A 26,221-nucleotide genomic window follows, 5' to 3' on the forward strand; every position below is an offset into this window, starting at 1 on the left:
CTTATTTTTTATGTTTAAACTTTGAAACTTTTTATTGTTTCTAAAATTTCAATAAATATTATTTTTTCAAAAAAAAATTAAAGTTTTGAGATTTTTATTAATGGTCACTGAAAATTAAGGGGCTGAGGAAGGATCAGAGTCCCCAAGTTCCCAGCAGTCTCTCCAAATATGCAGGCTTTGAGGCGTTGCCAGTTCAGGCACAGAGAAGACACAGAGATAATTCTTGTTGTTTATTTACCCGTTATTTCTTTCATAAAATCATAAAGCACTTGCCTGTATAAACAGCAACAACCATCTCAAAGAGGTTTACGAAAGTTCTAAAGCAATGAATTTATCAGTAAAAACAGTTAAATCCTTCAAAAAATAATTAAAATCCACGATAAGGTAAAAACCAGATTAAAACACGTACCCACGTTCTACACATCTCGGTAAGCTTGCCTAAAGAAAAATGTGCTTAGCAGACATAAAAAAAGAGTACTGTGAGGACACCTGTCTGAGGCCAATGATGATGGAGTTGTTATCAATAAATGCAGGTCCAGCCCAATATATTTTGGCACTTCCCGGTCAGGGAAGACAGGGAGACTGAAGGTCAATGTGAGGAACAAGGTAGAATTGAGTTGTTACTGAGGTTTTTTTATATATACTTGTAAGCTGCTTATATATACTTGTAAGCTGTATTGTTGTTGGTCAAAAACTGGGCATAGAAACATGATTGAAATGATTTTAAAATGAAATTAAGAGGTACATTTTTCCCAATTATTTTTTTCTTCTGTCGTTTGCCAAACAACTATTTTCTCAGCCATATACACAGAACTTCTAGAGTAAAACAGTGGGAAAATCTTTTTCACTTTCATGCACATGTGTTGTTCTACGCAAAGGACACATATACAGAAAAATGTATGAAAGCAGGAAACAGACTTGACTGTGTTCTTCATTTCATTTCCATTTTTACCATATGGTACATTGTGTATTACTGTGTGTTGTTCTACCTCATAACTGAGGTATATTTTACCTCATAACTGAGATATATTTTCCTCAGCACTGAGCTAAACGAGCACAAAGAGTTCTCTGGAAAACTAGCAGAAACTATGGTTAACCGTGTTTTCCAAACTCAAGTTCAGTATATAATTTTGTTCATAATTGGTTTCACCCACGGACCACAACAATGACTTAATTACTCTAAAATAGCATAAATGAAAAAAATTGGGTAGAAAACAATTCGCAGCGCACGTAAACCAACATCAAATAAGACATACATCCAATTTACAGTCAATTACATGGTCATCGAGAAATGTTGATGACATTTCACAGCAACCGACACCATTGTTCAAGCCCATTATTAACATTTAGAAGCAAGAAATTCCAATTTCTTCTGACTGACCGGATCGTGCAAGCTGCCTCCCCAGTCCTCCCTCCCATTGTAAATTCCTGCTCCATATCCAAGACCTTTCTTCAGAAGTGCTTCTGTTCTCGAAATAGGTTTTGTGGGGTCTACAGTGAGGAGAAAGGGAAAGACAATTCCCCTTGAACTATCATCCTTGTGCGAGAGGTGCAATGGATACAATATAGTGATCTTAAAAAATGTGATACCATCCTTTGTCAAACCTTAACGATTTAAACTTTTCTCCTTCTTCACATTATTACTTCTCCGTTGCAACTGTTAATAACATCCAGTGTCTTTCAAGAACTTCCACAAAACAGCAAACACTGGACTCCAAAGATTTCAGTCCTGAAAGACGGACAATAATAATAATAATAATAACAATAATTTATTATTTATATCCCACCCATCTGGCTGAGTTTCCCCAGCCACTCTGGGCAGCTCCCAGTGTTAAAAACACGCCATGTTTAAGTTGATCAGGTCCAACATGGTTTCTTTAAACTAAATTTTGAAGAAAGCTTGCAGTTTTAAACTATGCACACTTAAGAAAGGCAGTCTGTGGATGTTGTGGCCAGTTTTAAACACAAACCCCTTAAACATTTCTAAAATGACGGAGACACAAGGAACAGACTCATATACACTTAACAGACAACACACATAGCAAACAACCTGTAACATGTAAACATATATATATTCCATCATTTAGTTGGTTATTGTAAGGAGTTGGCTCGCTTCCTGTTCGTTTCATTAAGCGAAGTTAGTAGGAGGGTCCCACATGAAGTGGTTTTATAAGCCTCCTTGCCTCTTCAAACACCACCAGTTAATCAAACTTGCAGGGCTCACAACACTTGGTTGACTGGGTACCCCTTTATATATGCATGCATATTTTTAATTTCATTTTCTTTAAAAAAGGGAACTAAAGGGAAAGGACCCCTGGCTCCCTACCTTCAAAGGATCTACCCTGAGTGCGGCTGAGGGGACACGGGCCCCTCCCTTGCTTTTCAGGGCCCACTTTCGGCAGCTGCCTAGGATAACGAAAACTTAGAGGAAAAGGACAAATATGTAATGTCTAAATCATTTGATTTGCAAAGGAGAAGTTCCCTTTCATCCCCTTTTCTCTCGGAAACTGCATGGTCCCATCCCACACACTTCAGAAATGTCACTGCCAGTCCTTCCAAGCTTGAAGAAATCCCTACAAAGAGCAGTATCTTGAAAAAGACTGACTTGCTTCATCTTGTTTCATCTGCTCCTCGATGCTTACAATCTTCTCTCATACCCTCCAACATTTCTCCAATGAAAATAGGGATGTCCCATTTAACTACACACACACAACCGTCTTTAGCATATGCGCCACCGGGGTGCAAAGATCCACCCAGCACCCCCAGATTTAGTTTAGCCGCCCCAAAAAATATTTTGGGGAGGGGAAATCTCTCCTTTGATTTTCACGGCCGCCAATCAAGAGGAACCGGTATACAGTAGGTATAAATTTGGCGACCCACATAATTTGGCGCCCAGGTGCCCCACACCCCTTGCACCCCCCAGGTAAAGACGGCCCTGCATGCACATAGACACACAGACACCCTGCACATCTGACTGGGTTCCCTAGAAAAAAACATTATAGTTTTTTTTTAAAAAAATCTTCCCTATATAGGGCTGCCTTCAGATGTCTTTCAAAGGTTCTATAGTTACTTATCTCCTTGGCTCAGGGGTCACATAAATCCATACCCTCCAACATTTCTCCAGTGAAAATAGGGACGTCCTAGGGGAAAGTGGGACATTCCAGGATCGAATCAGAAACAACTGGGATAGTTTCTGTAAATCCGGGACTGCCCCAGAAAATAGGGACACTTGGAGGGTCTGTTTTCTTAATGAAAACTGGACATATCAGTCCGGCAATTAGGAACACAGAAGGCTGCCTCATTCCATGTCAGATTTTTGTCCATGCAGCTCAATACTGCTTACTCTGTCTGTCAGCTGTTTTCCAGGGTCACAGGCAGAGGCCTTTTACGTTACCTGGTAGAACAGGAGATCCCTTTAAACCAGAGGTTGAATATGGGACCTTCTAGGTAAAAAGCATATTCTTTACTACTGAGCTGCAGTTCCTCCCCAAAAAGGAAACTTCCAGACCAAGAAGCAATTTAATTCAAGCGATAAGCTTTATGCTCAGCCACCGTGGGTGTTTTCGGTGCCTTTCTCCATTCATGCAAGGCAACACTAAACCCCTTGATGAGCCTGCGTCCAAATATTTTACAATGCACTGGAGCTGCCTGGAAGGTTTGAGTTGATTAGAAGTTGAACTGAAAAAAACAGTTTTCCCAAACACGGAAACTTTTGAAAACCAGAAGTTGGTAATTCTAGCAACAGCTTTATTTTACCCTAGATTTACAAGAGAGTGTGTATTATTCAGGCTGCACACTTAACACTGATTCATGTGCTGCAACTCTCTAAAGGTATGAAATGGTAATGGCTGTTATATTTTAACTAATGTTTCTGATAATATGATTCAGGATTCTATTGTGCACACACACTCACACAAAGATCACGTTCTCTATAATGGCAAAAAGCGTATTGAAAAAGTGTTACTTGCATTCACACATCAGTGACTACACTCCTGCCTGCTTTCCTCCCTGTAGACGTCTGCTGAATGTTCCTTATTTTTCCAATTACATACAGTGTAAATTGATAAAATGGGTGCAAGTTTCAGTGGGGCGTCTCAGGAAAATGGTGTGGCAGAGGGTGGGGAGTGTGAAAGGCTTGTTTATTGCAGGAAACAAAGAAAGTTGCAGAAGCAACTTCTAAATTGTTCCAAAGAAAAGTCTTAGCGACAAAGTGTGTGCCATCTATTCCAAATTCCTGCTATGCTCATGAACAGAGAGAGAGAGAGAGTGTGTGGTATAGTGAATTTAGATATCAGTGGATTTTTGCCAGGGAGACCAAGGATCAAATCCACTCTGAATCACAAAGCTCTGAGGGCAACCTTGAACAAGAACCTCTCTTTTCCTCATATCGTCGTGAAGATAAAATGAGACTCTTGTCATGGGCAGCTTTGGAGAAAGAGAAGGATGCAGATATGATACATTTCAACACAGTTTTGAATACAGTGGTGCCTCGCAAGACGAAAAGAATCCGTTCTGTGATTCTCTTCGTCTAGCGGTTTTTTCGTCTTGCGAAGCAAGCCCACTGACGGATTAGCGCTATTAGCGGCTTTTAGCAGCTTTTAGCGGCTTATCGGCTTATCGGATCAGCTGATAAGCGGCTTAGCAGCTTAGAAAAAGGGGGGGGAGGGAAAAAACCGCAGGAACTCGCAAGACATTTTCGTCTTGCGAAGCAAGCCCATAGGAGATTCGTTTTGCGAAGCACCTCCAAAATGGAAAACTCTTTCGTCTAGAGAGTTTTCCGTCTTGCGAGGCATTCGTCTTGCGGGGCACCACTGTATGTATGCACTCAAACCGCAGTTTATTCAATTTCCCCAAAGTTCCCCTAACTGTTAATTTAGACATTATATCTGAGCTTTCACACAACATAAAAGCCACTTCTGAAACGCTAACTGAAAGATGCTGCATGTTTAGTGCTCATCTCCATATTATTTGATTCCAGAATTAAATGTGTTTGCAGCAGTACTACTTTTAACCTGGCAAACTGTGAAAGTAAAACGATGAAATTTGGGCTAGTATACCAGCATACAGTTCTTTCCTGTTGTTTTTGTGGGGGGAATTGTGGGGAAACAAAAGCACACATATGTGGAACGGATGAGAAAGCAGTGCTGTTGTCAAATGACATTTGTCACTGTGCCAACCACCAGTGTAAAAGAAATTAGTGTGACATGCCAGTATATTGGTTAAAAGGCCACAGTTTCATAACACGACAGGTATTGCAGTGTGAAAGAAACATTAGGGTGGAATCTACATGTATATTAAAAAAAACGCATTATAATCAGGAAGACTAACGTAATATTTCATGTACATTGCCCAGGCTTGTACCCCGGAGTGGTCACTTCAGTGCTGCCAATACAGCAAAAACAATGCAGAAGGCAGCAGTTGCATGTCGAGGTCCCCAAGCCACCCTCTAAATAAATCACAGAATTTTTGTTTAAGGTTTTTGGCATAATTTTGGCCACAACTTTATTAAAATACATAAATGTGAGTGGTTGCTTAGGCACTGGTTCCGACTATCTGTCCCCGTCCAGGGACAGAACTGACTTTCGGATTCTAGCGAAAGCCAGTAAGGGAAAACAATATTGGGGAGAAAATTGAGCTGAGCCCCAGGCCCTCACCTCTCCCCACATGCTCCCAAGGGCTTGCGCAGCCCAAGCCCCAGATCAGGGATTCAGACAAAAGCATGGAGAACCCTTTAACGGAATTCCCTTGCATCAGCAGCATTGGAGGGGCAGGCACAGTCAATCCTTACCCCTCCACCAACCAACAATTAACCAATGCCTAACCGCAACCTTACAAGTTGTGACGATTTGCTACGCAGTAGGCAAAAACCAAATGGCACCAGCCAATCTGCCAAATGGACAAAATTCCTACCAGGCCCCTGCCCCCAAAGCAGACGACCCCATGACAGGCGTAGCAAGGTCAAACACAACAGCCCTAAATTAGCGAGGGTGGGCGGGCGATCCGATGCACACAGTGAAAAGAGACTGAAAAAAGCTGTGTGCCAAGAACATAAAACCTTTGGCCCAACGCTCTAAATGGTAACATCAAAGTCTCCCCAACAACCCAAATTGGCCCAATCACAGTCATGGCCACCCAAATGGTCCCGCCCAGTAACCAAGAGGGGGTGTCCTGTTAGACCCCACCGCAACACATGCTCTCCATGAAGGAGAACACGCTTTACGAGTTACAAGTCTCTCTAGCCACAGCAGGTGCTGTGATTCTCCAGTGAGTTGACTTCACATCCAGAGGTGCACTTAAATCTACCATCAACTCAGTCAGGATAATGACACTTTTCTATCACAGGCCTTGGGTTTTAGTCCTGTACTTGTTTACAGACTACTTGTTCCCAACTTCAAACAGCTACTACTCAGCAACAGACCTAGATGCTAATTCTGTCTACACATCTGCTCTGGCAATGGTATTACAGAATCTAACCATGTCAAACACAGGATCAGGGGTTCATCGACTTGCTCATTTACCAGTATGAGATATGCCATCATCTGCCAACAAAGCCCTTCTTCATTCTACTAGCAGGTCAGCCTCTCCACACACAAAATAAATTAGCAAAAACCTGGCACCCAAAAATGAAATATTCAGAAGCTAGGGGCATTTCACTCTTCAAGAGACTCCATAAATGTTAAATCACCTTAAAGTGGCCATCCTGGAGCAATGGAACTTCAAAGAAGAACTGCAACACGAAATCAGCAATTTACAATATGTCAAGTTTCGGTGCTATCACTTGAAGCCACCCAAAGGAGTTTTAGCACATTATATGTGTTAATTGGCTCACCGATGCCAGGATGTCAGTGCCATCAAAAACTGTTTTCTGATTACCATTCTTAAGTATGTAATTATTCCTGCCTGTACTTTTCTTCATTTCATCTTCCTCTTTTTACACACACACACCCCATTCGTCTATTTTGCTGTAACTTGGAATAACACTTCATGACCATGATGACATGTCCATGAAAGCTTATGAGATAATAAAATTGTTAGTTTTTAAGGTGCCCCAAGACTCACTGTAATCTTCAGTGGCTCAGGACAACAGATTCTGTGTGCTGTGAATTCTCTTGCTCCACAACAAACCACACAAAACTGCTGCATGGGCACTGCAAGCATCATAAAAGAAGTTTACACTGCAATGCCAAACATGTTTATTCAGAAGTATTCCTGATTTCAGTTGCGCTTATTCCTCACAAAGTGAGTTTAGCACTGCAGCTTTAAAATCTATAGTCATTGCTCACACCTATGGCTCTACACAAAACAAGAAAATGCAAAGATGCTCTTAAAGTAGTCTTTCGGATAATAATATAACACAGATTTTCCTTATGCTATGGATATCAGCTAGTGTGTGTGTTTGTGTGTGTGTGTCTCTACCCCTGATGATCAACTTTATGTTACTCATCCCTATACATAATTCAGGCAAAATATCCTGCAGGCAAAACCTTCTTCCATGCTTCAGTAGGAAAAAATATATAGAACCATAATAAATGGATGTTTCTGCACCCAATGAGAAAAGGACAGAGTATTTAAATATGTGGGTCAAGTGCATTTAAAGTAATCGCAGCACAATTCCTTGCATGTTTACTTATAAGTCCCATTCAGTTTGAGTTGACTCACAAGTAACTGCATACAATTGCTGCTGTAGTAGCGGAAAGTGTGTGTGTTTATTTATTTGAAATATGTCTTACCATTCCTTCCCCAAACGGTTCCAGGTCGGTTTACATCATCATCATCATCATCATCATCATCATCATTAGAATTTATTTACTGCCTTATACCTGGGGGTCTCAGGGCAGTTCACAGAATAAAATCAAGATACAAAACCACAAAACACATAATAAAAACAAAAACAACCCAATAGCCCCCCCAAAAAAAGAAACTCCCACCACATTTTAAAAGGGAATAGGATGTAAATATTACAGAATGACTCATATTTTTTGGCCTGGACATTTTTTATTCCAAGAGGAGTCCATTTTTATTCATCCTATTGCTTCAAGCTGCACAATATTAATACCTGCAATAACTGTACCCTAAGTTCTGTACCAGGAAAATGGATGAGTATTTCACACTTTATGTAATGAAAACCTGCTGCTGAAAGTACATTCCACAGGAAGCTGTAGCTAACCACAAATTCCTGATGGGTAAACTTGTACGATGCTGATGTTTGTCATGTACACTCCTTTTTTAAGTGCACAACTAAATATATAATGTGTGAAGCTCAATCAATCAATCTAGCTATCATTTTATTTCACATGCTGCCTTTCCAAAGCCAAAACCGTGGTTAAAGAGGCTTACAACAAAGAAAAAAATGACAGAACCTACAGTAGTCATAAACTCTAAACAAAACATCAAAAAGTACACAACCAAAACTTCCACATAAATCATAAGATCCCAAAGAAAGATACAACAAAATTAATAGCAACAACTGTCCCCACCGCACAACAAAGCCCTGTAAGTAATGCTCCAGCCCACGTTCCTGTTCAGCAGCCTAAGATTTTGTAGCTGGAGTCAGTCCAGGCCCTGCCCTCCCAACCCAGGTGGAAAAGGCATGCAAGTCAGAGAGCAGGTCTGCCAGGACTCACAGCCAAGATGGCCCTAAGCTACAACTGAAACAGACACTAGAAGACAGAAACAAGTTTATTTGCGAAGCTCTGTGATAGAGGGGAGTGGAAAGTCTCACAGTCACCCCTCTAAACTTGCTCTTCTTTTCTGCTGCAAAAGCCACTCAAATGTTGCTTCTTTATTCTGCAATTAATTTCCATATCCATATGTTTCCAATGTCCATATGCAGCTTGTGTTGTTCAACTTTATTTATGACACATAAATCTACTAATATGCATTGGAAAGATATTCAGAGATTGTAGTAAAATTCAGAGCCGTATTTTATCATGCTGGTCCCTGCTGACATTATCACTCCAGATCATCCTTCCCTCTCTAAAATTCACAGAGTAATAAAATACCCTGTGTAATATCCATCAGTATAAAAAGCCCAGATGGTTTGAGCTAGGAGATTAAAGCACAGAGATTACAAGAGACATAATATATAACTTTTCACACTCTCACTAGAGAGAGAAAGAGAGAGAGAGAGAGAGAGAGAGAGAGAGAGAGAGAGAGAAAGAAAAGAAAGAGAAAGAAAACCCCAGGGAGATGAGGAGAAGGGAGAGCTAGGGAACTGTTTTCTAAAACATATGCAGGGATTCTGATAAAATAATACGCTTGCAATATTAATAAGGTGGCGGGGGGGGGAGAGATGCTACCTTACATTGAGTTGACAGGTCTAGACCTTTTCCAAAGGTTCCTTTGCCATGAAGGAAAAGGTACCGCTGACCATTAGGTCCAGTTGCAGACGACTCTGGGGTTGTGGTACTCATCTCACTCTATAGGCCGAGGGAGCCGGTGTTTGTCCGCAGACAGCTTCTGGGTCATGTGACCAGCATGACTAAGCCGCTACTGGTGAAACTAGAGCAGCACACGAAACACTGTTTACCTTCCCACCGGAGAGGTACCTATTTATCTACTTGCACTTTGACATGCTTTCGAACTGCTGTGTTGGCAGGAGCTGGGACCGAGCAACAGGAGCTCACCCCACTGAGGGGATTCGAACCGCTGACCTTCTGATCGGCAAGCCCTAGGCTCAGTGGTTTAGACTGCAGTGCCACTTGCATCCCTGACTAGCATAACAGAGAAAATGTCAACAGAACATTCCGGTAGAAAGTCTGTGGAAGTCAAAACCTGATTCCATACCTCCCAGAACAACATGTGGACTTAAGTAATTCACTGGCTTTAGCACCTCCCTAATGTTCCAACAAAGGACGCGGGTGGCGCTGTGGTCTAAACCACTGAGCCTCTTGGCCTTCCCAATCAGAAGGTTGGCTGTTTGAATCCCCGCAACGGGGTGAGCTCCCATTGCTCGGTCCCAGCTCCTGCCAACCTACCAGTTCGAAAGCACGCCAAAAAGTGCAAGTAGATAAATAGGTACTGCTCCAGTGGGAAGGTAAAGGGAGTTTCTGTGTGCTGCTCTGGTTTCACCAGCAGTGGCTTAGTCACGCTGGCCACATGACCCGGAAAAACTGTGTGCGGACAAACACAGGCTCCCTCGTCCAGTAAAGTGAGATGAGCACGGAAACCCCAGAGGCATCTGCAACTGCACTTAACCGTCAGGGGTCCTTTACCTTTTAAATTTCCAACACAGTTCTCAGCTCAAAAAAATAAAAATGCATATTTTAAAATGCATATTTTGAGAGTAAATATATTCAGAAGCGAGAGGAAATGCTTTTCAAAACAATGCATTTTAAAAATGTGAATTTTTGTGTATGTTTCGTTCGTTCCTATTTAAATAATAAGAATAATAATGTCGAACAAAGTGTAATCGGCTTATGGGTGAACTCACCCGAAGCGGACATGGATGGGAAATCAACCGATTCACGTCTCCTTGCCTCCTGTTTTACAATTCCAATCATATAATTCTCCCTATCTTTTGTTTTAAGTGTTTATGTATTTTTCATTAACAAAATGCAAAGCTGGAGTCAGCAGCGTAATGATAGACACAAATTCGTGGGGGGAAGAAGGGGGAAGCCTCCAAAGAGGATATGAGTGCTGTTGGTCTTCTCTCATGGCTAGTGCCCTGGTATTTAAATAAAGAGTTGGTAGAATGTACTTCTAGCCACTATGGGTATCTGAGCCTCTAGTACATAGCTGGACCCAAAAGCTGTGAATCTGCTCCTTCAGAGGGAGAGCAACCCCATCCAGACTAGGCAGCTAACCAATTTCTCAGACACAGGAGCTACCTTTGAAGGCGACCCAGAAACTACAATTAACCCAGAATGCAGCAGCTAGACTGGTGACTGGGCGTAGCCGCCGAGACCATATAACACCAGTCTTGAAAGGTCTACATTGGCTCCCAGTACGTTCCCGAGCACAATTCAAAGTGTTGGTGCTGACCTTTAAAGCCCTAAACGGCCTCCGCCCAGTATACCTGAAGGAGCGTCTCCACCCCCACCATTATATCTGAGGTCCAGCTCCAAGGGCCTTCTGCAGGTACTCTCCCTGAGAGAAGCCAAGTTACAGGGAACCAGGCAGAGGGCCTTCTCGGCAGTGGCACCTGCCCTGTGGAATGCCCTCCCATCGGATGTCAAGGAGATAAGCAACTACCTTACTTTTAGAAGACATCTGAAGGCAGCCCTGTTTAGGGAAGTTTTTAATGTTTGATGTTTATCATGTTTTTAATATTCTGTTGGAAGCCTACCAGAGTGGCTGGGGAAACCCAGCCAGACGTGTGGGGTATAAATAATAAAATTATTATTATTATTATTACTCATGCATGGTGCCTCCATCTTGCTAAGATTCAAGCTCAACTTGTTTCTCCTCATCCATCTCTCCACTGCATCCAGCCCATGGCCCAGCAACTCTCTCTCCTGATTCAGATGTTATAGAGAAGGGATGTCCAACAGGTTGATCACGATCTACTGGTAGATCCCTGGGAGGTTTTGGTAGATTGCGATCAATCGCTGGCCCTCTTAGCGTTGATAAAATCTTATCCGTACCTGCCCCCTCGCCCCCGCCCTCCATGGTTGCATGATCTGCAGAACGGAAGACGGAGTTTAGTCAGTGAGGCAGTTTGTCTCCCCAGCGATTTGTTGGTGAGTGGCTGTTCCGCTTTCTCCCCCCTAAAAAAACCCTTAAAAACAAGGCTTTCCCTTAAAACCCTTAAAAACAGGGCTTAGGGAAGACCCTAAAAAAAACAACTTTGATTTTGCCAGTTTTTTATTCTGTAGGTAGATCGCAGTCTCTTGGGAGTTGGCCACCTCTCTTGTAGAGAAATAGAGCCAAATGTCATCAGCATACTGATGGCCCCTCACTCCGAAACACCTAATGACTACTCCTAGTGGTTTCATGTAGACTATTAAACAGCACTGGAAATTAGGCAGACTCCTGCCGCACCCCATGACACAGCTGCCAGTTGGCTGCAAGTCCCTTTCCCAATGCTGCTCTCTGGACTCGGTCTTGAATGTTGGATTGATGAAGAGGCACACGGTCTCTGGATACGGTAGTTCAGCTTAACTGTCCTGGATAACAGCTATTGAACACAGAATTTGTCTAATTCCCCTTTAAAGCGATCTAAGCTGCAGCCATAATCACATCTGTTGACTGCAAATTCCATACGATAATTACGCACTGTGTTAAAGAGTACTTTCTTTCGCTTGCATGCCCATGAATTTAATTAGGCGGTCATTTTTTCCAGGGCTGTCATTTTCCAGCATTGTCAATCCATTCCTTAAACAAGTTGTGCTCTTTTACTTTACTTTGGGAAACTTTGGGTTATATCCCAATTGAATGGGTTCTATTGGCAGTCCATAGAAGGCAGCCTGGATCCACAAAGTATTTTTGGTATTTTTGGTAGATATGAGAATATTCTTAGACAATGGGAAGCTTCACTAGTCAAACTGCTATTAGGAAGCCAAGCAGAGGATAGTCTACAGCAGGGGTTGCCAACCTGGGTCCTACCACCCACTAGTGGGTGTTTCAAGATTCTAGGTGGGTGGTAGCGGGTTCTACGACACAAGCGGAATCCTCCTTCCATCAAGCATTGATGGGCGGTAAGGAAATTTTGCCATCAAGAAAGATGCATTAGTGGGCGGTAGCTATAAAAAGGTTGACTACCCCTAGTCTACAGAAACAGAATATGAGTAATATTAATAATAATAATAATTTATTATTTATGCCCTGCCCATCTGGCTGGGTTTCCGCAGCCACTCTGGGAGGCTTCCAACGAAATATTAAAATACAATAGTCCGTCAAACATTAAAAGTTTCCCTAAACAGGGCTGCCTTCAGATGTCTTCTAAAAGTCTGGTAGTTGTTGTTCTCTTTGACATCTGGTGGGAGGGCGTTCCACAGGGCAGGTGCCACTACCAAGAAGGCCCTCTGCCTGGTTCCCTGTAACTTGGCTTCTCACAGCGAGGGAACCGCCAGAAGGCCCTCGGTGCTGGACCTCAGTGTCCAGGCAGAACAATGGGGGTGGAGACGCTCCTTCAGGTATACTGGGAAGAGGCCATTTAGGGTTTTAAAGGTCAGCACCAACAATTTGAACTGAATTGTACTCAGAAATGTACTGGGAGCCAATGTAGGTCTTTCAAGACCTTGCACTTCTTGCACTGCACAACATCAACATCAAAGTTGGCCCATGATGTGTGTGTGCAGGAGATAGCAATCTGGCCTGCCAACAAGATTCACTTGTCCACCTGTGCCCTAATATATTCAGGTTTGGGTAAGTGTGCCACAAAATCTGGAAAAGTGTGAATTTCAAAAGACAGCTCATTTACACACACACACACACACACACACACACACACACACACACACACACATATATCCTGGTGGATATGACACTTTCAGAGTCATGGGTTCAAGCCCCATGTTATACATATTAATATGTATAATTACGCATTACATATTTACCCCATGAATATCCTTATATATACTACCTACTATAAATTTTACATAATATGTATTAACCATTCGTACATAACTTTATATACCATACAAGTATTATTTAAGTATTATATCATTCATATATATATATGAATGATATAATACTTTTGGCACAAGGCACAAAACCACAGCTCGCCCCTATACACGAAGCCAAGCCAGAGCACAACTAAATGCAGCACAGCCATCTTCTCAGAAAAACTCTTCACAAGCTCAAGAGGTCAAGACACAAAAGCTTTAGCAACTAATCTACACTTAATGACCCACCCAGTGGTATTCAGAATATCACTCATGAAATCACTCAAGATATCCCTCAAGTAATTAAGGAACAAAAGAAGAAGAGGCACACTAATCTAGGAACTTCCTCTCTGCCCAGAACGTTGGAGGCTATACACCACACCCCTCAACAGTATTTATAGGAACTCAAACACCAGATTCTGCTCTGTTCCAGTAACAAGAAGCCGAAAGCACCAGCCTGAAGATGACGAGTGAGACCTCGTCGAAACGTCGCACAGACACCCCGACTCTTACACAGGAAGACACCCGAAGACACCAAAACCTGCATTCCTGTACCCGTGAAAATCTACGAAAGCATATATATATATATATATATATATATATATATATATATATGCAGGTTTTGGTGTCTTCGGGTGTCTTCCCGTGTAAGAGTCGGGGTGTCTGGGCGACGTTTCGACGAGGTCTCACTCGTCATCTTCAGGCTGGTGCTTTCGGCTTCTTGTTACTGGAACAGAGCAGAATCTGGTGTTTGAGTTCCTATAAATACTGTTGAGGGGTGTGGTGTATAGCCTCCAACGTTCTGGGCAGAGAGGAAGTTCCTAGATTAGTGTGCCTTTTCTTCTTTTGTTCCTTAATTACTTGAGGGATATCTTGAGGGATTTCATGAGTGATATTCTGAATACCACTGGGTGGGTCATTAAGTGTAGATTAGTTCCTAGATTAAGTGGAGTTCCTAGATTAGTTCCTAGATTAGTTCCTAGATTAGGTGGGTCATTAAGTGTAGAGGAAGTTCCTAGATTAGTGTGCCTTTTCTTCTTTTGTTCCTTAATTACTTGAGGGATATCTTGAGTGATTTCATGAGTGATATTCTGAATACCACTGGGTGGGTCATTAAGTGTAGATTAGTTGCTAAAGCTTTCGTGTCTTGACCTCTTGAGCTTGTGAAGAGTTTTTCTGAGAAGATGGCTGTGCTGCATTTAGTTGTGCTCTGGCTTGGCTTCGTGTATAGGGGCGAGCTGTGGTTTTGTGCCTTGTGCCAGCCAGATCTGTGTAGGGATTGCAGGGGGGTGCAGCATCCGGAGGTGCCACTATAGTTTGGCTACTGGATGGAGTCTGTAATATGTCTGTGGAGAGGGTCTGGGTTTGGGTCTGGTGTGGTTGATTGGTGACGGCGTTCTGTGTGCCTCTGGTTCTGGTGTCGGTTTTTGTGGGGAGGGCTAATTTCCAGATGTCTGGCAGGCGGGACGTGTCGTCACGCTTGTTCATGTTGTGAGGGTGTTTCTCTATCTCGATGGCTTCCATGATTATTCTCTTGTGGTGATGTTCCATGTTAAAGAGCAATTTGGAATCTGCAAAATTAATTTCGTGTCCTGTTTCTTTCATGTGTTGGAAAAGAGAGGAAGTTTTTTCTTCTTTTTTGACGGCATTCTTGTGTTCTGCGATACGTGCATTTATTCGTCTGTTTGTTTGTCCAATGTACGTGGCTGGGCAGACTTTGCAGGGTATTTCATAGACCCCTTGGTTTTCCAGCTGGATTTTGTCTTTTGGGTTTCTGAGGATATTGGCTATTTTTTGGTTGGTGCAGAAGGCTGTTTTGATATTGTGTTTATGGAGGATTTTGCTAATTTTGTCTGTAGTGCCTTTGATATAAGGAAGGAGGGCCATGCCATTGTTTTCTTCTGTGTCTTGGTTTTTGGGGGGTGTTTCTTTTTGGATTAGCTTCGTAACCCTGTTTTTCTGGTATCCATTGGCGATTAACACATTTGAGAGATTCTGTAACTCAGTTGTCAAGTGGTCTTTGTCAGCCAGGCGTTTGGTTCTGGAGATGAGAGTCTTGGCTACGGAGTTTATTTGTGCAGGGTGGTGGTGTGATTGTGCATGTAAGTAGCGGTTGGTGTGTGTTTTTTTCCGGTAGATAGTGTGTCCTAGGGAGCTATCAGGTTTTTTGTAGATTAGGACGTCAAGAAAGGGGAGTTGGTTGTTGTCTTCTATTTCCATAGTGACTTGTATTTTGGGGTGTAGGCTGTTGAGATGTGTGAGGAAGCTATCTAGTTTTTCTTTCCCGTGTGGCCAAATTACAAAGGTGTCGTCAACATATCTGAGCCAAAGTTTGGGTTTGTGTTCTGACTTGTCTAAAGCATTGGTTTCAAAGTGTTCCATGTACAAATTTGCGATGACCGGTGAGAGGGGTGATCCCATAGGTGCTCCTTCTATCTGTTTGTATCTTTGTCCATTGTGGATGAAGTACGTGTTGGTTAGGCAGTGGTTGGTCAGGTCCAGGATGTATTTGGGGGGGTTGTATTTGTTTTGAATGGCTGTCAAGGCTTCATTAATGGGCACTTGAGTGAAGAGAGATACAACATCGAAGCTCACAAGTAGGTCATCGGGATGTAGGTATTGTTTCTTTATTGTTTCTATGAACTGGAAGGAGTTAGTAACGTGTGAAGCGATGGATTCTGCATAGGGCTGAAGTTGCTTAGCGAGAAATTTAGCGAGATTTTGTAGAGGTGAGCCTATGGAGCTGACTATTGGTCTGAGTGGTGTTCCTTCTTTGTGTATCTTGGGGAGACCGTAGAGTTTGGGGCATCTGGATGATTTTTCTCTGGGGATGATTCTTAGCTGGATTTCTTCACTGATAGGAGAGGCTTTTATTTTATTTTGGATTTGGTGGTTTTTTCCACCACCTATCTGGAAAAAAACCACCAAATCCAAAATAAAATAAAAGCCTCTCCTATCAGTGAAGAAATCCAGCTAAGAATCATCCCCAGAGAAAAATCATCCAGATGCCCCAAACTCTACGGTCTCCCCAAGATACACAAAGAAGGAACACCACTCAGACCAATAGTCAGCTCCATAGGCTCACCTCTACAAAATCTCGCTAAATTTCTCGCTAAGCAACTTCAGCCCTATGCAGAATCCATCGCTTCACACGTTACTAACTCCTTCCAGTTCATAGAAACAATAAAGAAACAATACCTACATCCCGATGACCTACTTGTGAGCTTCGATGTTGTATCTCTCTTCACTCAAGTGCCCATTAATGAAGCCTTGACAGCCATTCAAAACAAATACAACCCCCCCAAATACATCCTGGACCTGACCAACCACTGCCTAACCAACACGTACTTCATCCACAATGGACAAAGATACAAACAGATAGAAGGAGCACCTATGGGATCACCCCTCTCACCGGTCATCGCAAATTTGTACATGGAACACTTTGAAACCAATGCTTTAGACAAGTCAGAACACAAACCCAAACTTTGGCTCAGATATGTTGACGACACCTTTGTAATTTGGCCACACGGGAAAGAAAAACTAGATAGCTTCCTCACACATCTCAACAGCCTACACCCCAAAATACAAGTCACTATGGAAATAGAAGACAACAACCAACTCCCCTTTCTTGACGTCCTAATCTACAAAAAACCTGATAGCTCCCTAGGACACACTATCTACCGGAAAAAAACACACACCAACCGCTACTTACATGCACAATCACACCACCACCCTGCACAAATAAACTCCGTAGCCAAGACTCTCATCTCCAGAACCAAACGCCTGGCTGACAAAGACCACTTGACAACTGAGTTACAGAATCTCTCAAATGTGTTAATCGCCAATGGATACCAGAAAAACAGGGTTACGAAGCTAATCCAAAAAGAAACACCCCCCAAAAACCAAGACACAGAAGAAAACAATGGCATGGCCCTCCTTCCTTATATCAAAGGCACTACAGACAAAATTAGCAAAATCCTCCATAAACACAATATCAAAACAGCCTTCTGCACCAACCAAAAAATAGCCAATATCCTCAGAAACCCAAAAGACAAAATCCAGCTGGAAAACCAAGGGGTCTATGAAATACCCTGCAAAGTCTGCCCAGCCACGTACATTGGACAAACAAACAGACGAATAAATGCACGTATCGCAGAACACAAGAATGCCGTCAAAAAAGAAGAAAAAACTTCCTCTCTTTTCCAACACATGAAAGAAACAGGACACGAAATTAATTTTGCAGATTCCAAATTGCTCTTTAACATGGAACATCACCACAAGAGAATAATCATGGAAGCCATCGAGATAGAGAAACACCCTCACAACATGAACAAGCGTGACGACACGTCCCGCCTGCCAGACATCTGGAAATTAGCCCTCCCCACAAAAACCGACACCAGAACCAGAGGCACACAGAACGCCGTCACCAATCAACCACACCAGACCCAAACCCAGACCCTCTCCACAGACATATTACAGACTCCATCCAGTAGCCAAACTATAGTGGCACCTCCGGATGCTGCACCCCCCTGCAATCCCTACACAGATCTGGCTGGCACAAGGCACAAAACCACAGCTCGCCCCTATACACGAAGCCAAGCCAGAGCACAACTAAATGCAGCACAGCCATCTTCTCAGAAAAACTCTTCACAAGCTCAAGAGGTCAAGACACGAAAGCTTTAGCAACTAATCTACACTTAATGACCCACCCAGTGGTATTCAGAATATCACTCATGAAATCACTCAAGATATCCCTCAAGTAATTAAGGAACAAAAGAAGAAAAGGCACACTAATCTAGGAACTTCCTCTACACTTAATGACCCACCTAATCTAGGAACTAATCTAGGAACTAATCTAGGAACTCCACTTAATCTAGGAACTAATCTACACTTAATGACCCACCCAGTGGTATTCAGAATATCACTCATGAAATCCCTCAAGATATCCCTCAAGTAATTAAGGAACAAAAGAAGAAAAGGCACACTAATCTAGGAACTTCCTCTCTGCCCAGAACGTTGGAGGCTATACACCACACCCCTCAACAGTATTTATAGGAACTCAAACACCAGATTCTGCTCTGTTCCAGTAACAAGAAGCCGAAAGCACCAGCCTGAAGATGACGAGTGAGACCTCGTCGAAACGTCGCACAGACACCCCGACTCTTACACGGGAAGACACCCGAAGACACCAAAACCTGCATATATATATATATATATATATATATATATATATATATATATATATGACTTAAGAACGTATATGTATACCGTGCATTACTGTACAACCTCATGGATATCCACTAATCACTACCCTCTATAATCTTACATTCAGACATTACCTGCAATATTTCTCTTCAATACGGAAGTGTATTTTATACACGGTTATCTATTGATCTGGCTTCTCACGTGAGAATCATCAACCCCTGTGTACAAGGCCTCCCCTCCCTAGCCTCACGTCCATAACTTGAGGTTGCACCACTTTCTCACCTTTTCCAAGGCCTCTGGTTGTTAGGTCAGGACCATCCTACTCTCCATCACCACTTTCTCACCTTTTCCAAGGCCTCTGGTTAATGGGTTAGTTACCCTCGTACCCTTGCTCATAGCATAACTGGTTTTCCTGGTGGCTGGTATTTTTTATTTCTCTTTCCCTTCAGACCTCATTCCTGCATTGCAGCGGGTTGGGCGAAATGACCCTCATGGTCTCTTCCAACTCTGCCATCCAATGATTCTATATAGTTGCAGGAAATGTAAATGTGGATCAATTAGGTTCACATAAAAATGCAAACCAAACCAAATTTCTCTCCAATTGCTAGAACAGAATTAATGGCTCCTGTGCAGAGTAAATGGCTGCAGTTACAATCTAGACTGGAAAAAATATATATATTGCAGCAGAATTTCAGGATGTTAAGAAAATCAGTAAGAAAAACCCACAGAAGCCAGAATATTTGTTTTATGTCTTTTGAAACATCTCTTCCCCTTCCTTATCCGAGCCTCACGTTTAGGGCTTATGAGGCCCGATGGAAGGAAAGGAGGAAATTTATGTCTAGAAAAGTCCCTTGGAAGAACTTCATCTTCAGAGAAAATAAAGCTTAGATCACTGAGCAAGTGGCACTAAATTCACTCACTGCGGTGTTCAATCAATCTGTCGCTCACATATGCACATAAACTGCCCTTCGTGTGGGCATCTGAGCCACAGCTATTTGCAAAGAAACAAAATCAATACATAATTTTCTTTAAGAGAGAGGCGGTGAAGCAATTACACAGGATAACATGAGAATATGTACATTTGGAAGCCTAATGAGAAAAACGTCAATCTTTCAGTCCCACAAACAAAAAAAAAAAGCAAACCCAGCAATGCCACTTAACGTGCAATTCAAAAGTATATCTACTAGAACCGCAGGACTGAATTGATTAAATCAACTAGGCTGATTGATTAAAAATGATAAGACTAAAAATATGTGCTGAATTAATCAGTTGACGGATTCTAAAAAAAAATCTGTCGTTTTCTTGTCTGTGTCACTTCCACTTCATAGAATAATAGAGTTGGAGGATCCAACCCTCTGCAAAACAGGGATATGAAATTGTCCCATGCAGGGATCAAACCTGCAACCTTGCCATTATCAGCACCATACTCTAACCAACTGAGCTATCCAGGCTGTCTTTCATTCATTCAAAACATTTTGAAGCCTTCCTTCATCAACACATGATATCAGAGTGTGGCAAAAATAATAATTATTTAAAAAGCAACAACAACCAGAACATGTTGTCAAGACAAGCACAAATAAAAGGAGCAAGTCTAAACCAAACTGAAAAAGCTAAACAACCAGCTATCGGCCAAAGTAACAGAGGCTGGAATCCAAATATCATCACTATTTTATGCTGGGCTTTTGAGAGTAGAGGCAGGATTAAGCAGAGGCATTCCTCAACTTAACCAGCTCAGCCTCCTGATTGCAACACTGCCAGTGCAGAACTCTCCTACATATGTAAGGGGACCTACATACAAACTGAGACATGCTTCTCCACCCACAGAGGCCCAGGACCCTCGCATGAACTGTATTTTTGTATATATGGAAGGCCCTTTTCTCCCTCAATTATGCTAGACCCTCCAAGTGTCCCCATTTCCCAGGGAAAGTCCCATATTTACAGAAGCTGTCCCGGTTTCTGATTTGATCCCGGAATGTCCCACTTTTCCTTAGGACACTCCTATTTTATCAGAGAAATGTGTGAGGATATGTTAAAGGTAAAGGTAAAGGGGCCCCTGACCATTAGGACCAGTCGTGACCGACTCTGGGGTTGCGGCGCTCATCTTGCTTTATTGACCGAGGGAACAGGCGCACAGCTTCCTGGTCATGTGGCCAGCATGACTAAGCCGCTTCTGGCAGACCAGAGCAGCGCACGGAAATGCCGTTTACCTTCCCACCGGAGCAGTACCTATTTATCTACTTGCACTTTGATGTGCTTTCGAACTGCTAGGTTGACAGGAGCTGGGACCGAGCAACGGGAGCTCACTCCGTCGCGGGGATTCGAACCACCGACCTTCTGATCGGCAAGTCCTAGGCTCTGTGGTTTAACCCACAGCGATACCCACGTCCCTTGAGGATATGTTAGGACATCCCTATTTTCATCAGAGAAATGAAGCAAGAGTGAAGAGGCAGGAAAACTATGTTGAAGCTGTGATTCTAAACTCCCTTACTAGTTAAGTCGTAGAAAACACAGTGGGAATTACTTCTGAGTAAGTATGTATGCAACCATGCTGTAGTCATGGTTTGCCTGGTGCAGATGTAATACATAGCTTTGGTTTGATGATTCATGGTTGGTAACAATTTTAAATTTATCTTGGTTTTGGTATTCTTCCATAATGCTTGCTTATGGTTAAGGAAACTAAACCATGAGCAGCTTTATGATTTCTTCTCCTCCTCCAATACATCTTACTTGTAGCCTCTTCCTTTGCAGAAGGGATCCTGACTGAAAGGCCAATGAAGATCTCTGCAAACCTCGCTATTTATCTGATGCCAAAAGGAGCAGGTCCACTTCATCACACATTTATGCCATCAACTAAATAGCTGGAAGTAAATTTGGCATTAAGATGATAAACATGGTTATTAGAGAAGAAGAGCAATTCCTTCAGCCGTCAGTTCCCCAGTGCTAATTAATCTCCGATTTGTCATAAAGACTCCTTTTTTTAAAAAAAAAGAAGGATCTGAGTATCTCATGAATCAGCACATTTTGAACTTGCTGAGCATTTCACAGCCAGTGCTATATGACAGAAGACAAGGTCAAGTAGTAAAGTGAATTAAATGTTATCTTTTCTCCTTGGAGACTATGATATAAACTATCTGGCAGAGAAATGACGCAACAAACTCCCAAGCAGTTTTTTTGATTCACTTCCTTACAGATACTATATATTGGAAGGGTGGGGGGAGAGAAACCAACCTATAACTGAACGCTGCCGAAAATAAGCGACACAAACAACTTCTGAACAGAAAAAGCTTGACTGCCTTAGAAATAAAAGACATGCTTAGGAAATTAGGGTGTGTGTGTGTGTGTGTGTGTGTGTGTGTGTGTGTGTTTGTATAGCAGTGCTTTTCTAGGACAGACAAAGGTTGCTAGCTTTATGGGGAAGGCTTCTCATAACACAAGCACAATAACCTGAGAAGGAATGCCATAAGCATCGTATTACTAGTAAAGATTACAGATAGGTACCCGTGTTGGTCTGCCATAGTCAAAATAAAAAAATTCCTTCCAGTAGCACCTTAAAGACCAACTAAGTTAGTTCTTGGTATGAGCTTTCGTGTGCATGCACACTTCTTCAGATACACTGAAAGAGAAGTTGCCAGATCCTTCTATATAGTGAGAAGGTGGGGAGGGGTATTACTCAGAAGGGTGGTGGGAATGGGAGATTGGCAGATAGCTGAGATGAGCCTGTTGATGACTCTTAACGACTGCAATAGGCCTTACAGGAAAAGGCAAGGGGTGAGAAGGTGAAAAATGGCTTAGTCATGTATAATGAGATAAGAATCCAAAGTCTTTGTTCAGACCAGGTCTCTCCATGGTTTTGAGTTTAGTAATGAGTTGCAATTCAGCAGCTTCTCTTTCTAGTCTATTTCTGAAACTAGTAAAGATGTTATTCTAACCTAATCTAAAAGATTATGTGAAGCTATACTTGGAAATTAAAGGGACGCTAAATCACAGAGCCTAGGACTTGCCAATCAGAAGGTCGGCGGTTCGAATCCCCGCGACGGGGTGAGCTCCCGTTGCTCGGCCCCTACTCCTGCCAACCTAGCAGTTTGAAAGCACGTCAAAGTGCAAGTAGATAAATAGGTACCACTCCGTCGGGAAGGTAAACGGCATTTCCGTACGCTGCTCTGATTCGCCAGAAGCAGCTTCGTCATGCTGACCACATGACCCAGAAGCTGTACGCCAGCTCCCTTGGCCAATAAAGCGAGATGAGTGCTGCAACCCCAGAGTCAGTCACGACTGGACCTAATGGTCAGGGGCCCCTTTACCCTTTTGTACTTGGAAACTATGCTAGTACTTTACATATCCCCAACATAGCTCAGTTGGTTAGAGCATGGTGTTGATAACGCCAAGGTTGCAGATTCGATCCCCGTAAGGGACAGCTGCATATTTGGGTTGGACTAAATGATCCACAGTTTCCCTTCCTGAATCTATGGACTGTTCTTTGAATCCCACATCAACCTATAAAATGGCCCAGACTGCAATGATTAACTTAGATACAGGAATTAAAAATGTTGAGATTTGTAAGTATGTTTCCATCTTTGTTTTCCGGAACAGAAGCAGGACAGCAGATATTCTCACAAGGAACCTGTTAGAAATAGTTATAGTGACATTTATGATTTCTCAATGCTGCAGTCCTATGACAATGGACTTTTTGGATTGCTGTATCTGAAGGCGGTGGAAGAGGTTCACACCCTCAGAGATGGAGGCCATACCTTCATCAACATGGCCCTCTACTTAATGATGATAGAGTTCTGATGTTGGCAGAAGCAAAAAAAGAATCTGCCAGTAAGGCATGGTTTTGAAGCATCCCTAGATTGCCTTCTTCTATGACTCCTGGAGAATGGTGCCACATATACTACCTACACAGGTGAGCTGGTTCAAGGAGGACCCCCAATGGGATGGAAAGTCAGTAGCCCCCCCACAAAAAAAAACACCCTTGGTTTATAAACTTGGTTTATAAACAATGATACTTGGCAAAAAGGATTTATCAACTTCACTTAAGTTCAGATATCACTGATCGCTAAAACGGCAGATATCATGGAAGTTGCAAATACTATCAGCCTACTGAATCAATAGATAACATCTTTGCAGGTAGCCTAACACTGTGAAATATCCATAATTAGAGAAGCACAACCATATGACATTCCTTCAGAATGGAGAGAAAATCAGCCCTGAGCGCTCACTGGAAGGACAGATCGTGAAGCTGAGGCTCCAATACTTTGGCCACCTCATGAGAAGAGAAGACTCCCTGGAAAAGACCCTGATGTTGGGAAAGATGGAGGGCACAAGGAGAAGGGGACGACAGAGAATGAGATGGTTGGATGGTGTCCTTGAAGCTACTAGCATGAGTTTGATCAAACTGCGGGAGGCAGTGGAGGACAGAAGTGCCTGGCGTGCTCTGGTCCATGGGGTCACGAAGAGTCGGACACGACTAAACGACTAAACAACAACAACAACAAGCATATTCCAATCTTTTCTCTTAGCGGTTTTCATTGGTTTGCCAACTCAAATCAACTCAACTCAAATATTCCCAGTTCTGTATCCCAAACATGTGTTAGGCTGCAGGTTGTCGCTATAGGCTGAAGCCACAGCCTCCATCTTTACTGTGGGTGTTTGTGGGCCTGACTGGCATCTCCATGATGCAGGGGGTGGTGTTGAGGAGTTTAAGCCCATGTTCCTCATTCTGCCTTATCTGGCTCCCTCCTTCTCTCATAGTGTGGCTGATGTGGTTACTTTGAGGTTGAGCCTATGGCTGTTTTGCTGACCCCCCCCCCCGCTCCATTTCTGTGTCTTATTTCAGATCTTGGCTGGGGGAATATCACCATCCTGACTCAGTGCTGCTTTGGAACATAGATCTGATGTGTGCATGTGTCCACCCACCCCCTGTCATTCCAAAGGAGACGTACCTTTGCATGCATATTCCTGCTTTGAAGAGCTCCCCGTTTCCAATGCAAGTCCCCAATAATTGAATGAATTCCGTACCTGAATGTTAGCACACATGGACCTCTGCTGCAATGAAAGACTAAGGGAGCCTGTCTGGTGTAGACCTCAGCCATGCTCCTTACTGTGTAACCTTGCCTCAGCCCCAATCACCATCTCTCAACGATTTTTGTTAGAATATAATGTGAGGTTCCTGGGAAGCAGCCGCTGGATGCAAATGTAGATCATTCCTAGTCTAGTCCAAGCTTCTATCTTCTTATTGATGAAACACTTTGAAAACCAAGCATTCATATGAAATGTCTGGAGGGCTTAATCTCTGTAACTTTCTCCTTGAACAGCGCATTGCACAGTGCAGTAATCAGTGCATTGTTACCTTTGCATCCTATTCAGGACCTAGATAATACACACCAATACACACTGATTGCTATTTCATTATGTCTGGCATTTAACGGAGGACTGCAGCATAAGAGGAACACAACAGGCTGCTGAAGACACGTCAAATTCTAGCAATGATTACTGACCTTTCATGTACATAATGAGTTTGGATTCAAATCATTTAGATACATAGCACAGTTTTCAGAGCCGAAAACAATATTTGAGACCTAGATGGTTTCTATTCAAAACAAAGTCTTTCGCTCACCCGCCACCTTTGAACTTGAAAATGAGAGTGTTTTATTTGGCTAGTAGAGCAACTCAGAGTAAATTTAGCTGCAAAATCCAATGTTTCTGCTATTTTATAATTGCCTCTGTGGACTGAACACAATGGGCACAATCCAGCAGTACTGTTTAGGCAGTGACCATGTTTGTTGTTGTATAGTCATTTAGTCTTGTCCTACTCTTCGTGACCGCATGGACCAGAGCGCACCAGGCACTCCTGTCTTCCACTGCCTCCCGCAGTTTGGTCAGACTCAAGTTTGTAGCTTTGAGAACACTGTCCAAACACATACCCCTCCATGGATCACTGCGTTGCTGTGGTGAAGGGGCTTGAATAACTCAGAGAAGCTATGAGCTATGCCGTGCAGGGCCACCCAAGATGGACAGGTCATAGTGGAGAGTTTTGACCAAATGTGATCCACCTGGAGCAGGAACTGGCAAGCCACTCCAGTATCCCTGCCAAGAAAACTCCATGGACAAAGACAACAAGCGACTATTTTAGGAGTGTCCAATTGATTCTCAGTCACTGACAACCGGGTCCTTTTGGACCTGGAAGAGGGTAGAATGGGAGTGGGAAAGGGGGTGGGATGGGGCAGAATGGGGTGGGTCAGGGCAAAACAAGGCAGGGTACATTTATGGGTGCTCCACCAACGTGTGTGGGGGCTGGGAATGGAAGTCCCCCATACACTGCCTGTTCCTTTAAGTCCTACTGATGTTGATGGGAAGGTTCAGCACTTGTTCAAGGTTGCAACCTTATACCTGCTTACCCGAGAGTAAGATACATGGAAATAAATGAGTATACATGTCTTGCCCTGTAAATTTCTCCCACTGAAATCGAA

The 26,221-nt window shown here is 42.8% G+C and overlaps 1 protein-coding gene across 6 annotated transcripts in view; it reads right to left on the minus strand.

Annotated features, from left to right (window-relative positions):
* Nucleotides 1-26,221, minus strand: part of NAALADL2 (N-acetylated alpha-linked acidic dipeptidase like 2) — a 668,594-nt gene that overhangs the window by 297,197 nt on the left and 345,176 nt on the right. The gene's annotated exons all lie outside the window — the stretch shown is intronic.

This window comes from Podarcis vaucheri (genome assembly GCF_965113315.1).
Source record: "Podarcis vaucheri genome assembly, chromosome: 5".
NCBI lineage: Eukaryota > Metazoa > Chordata > Lepidosauria > Squamata > Lacertidae > Podarcis > Podarcis vaucheri.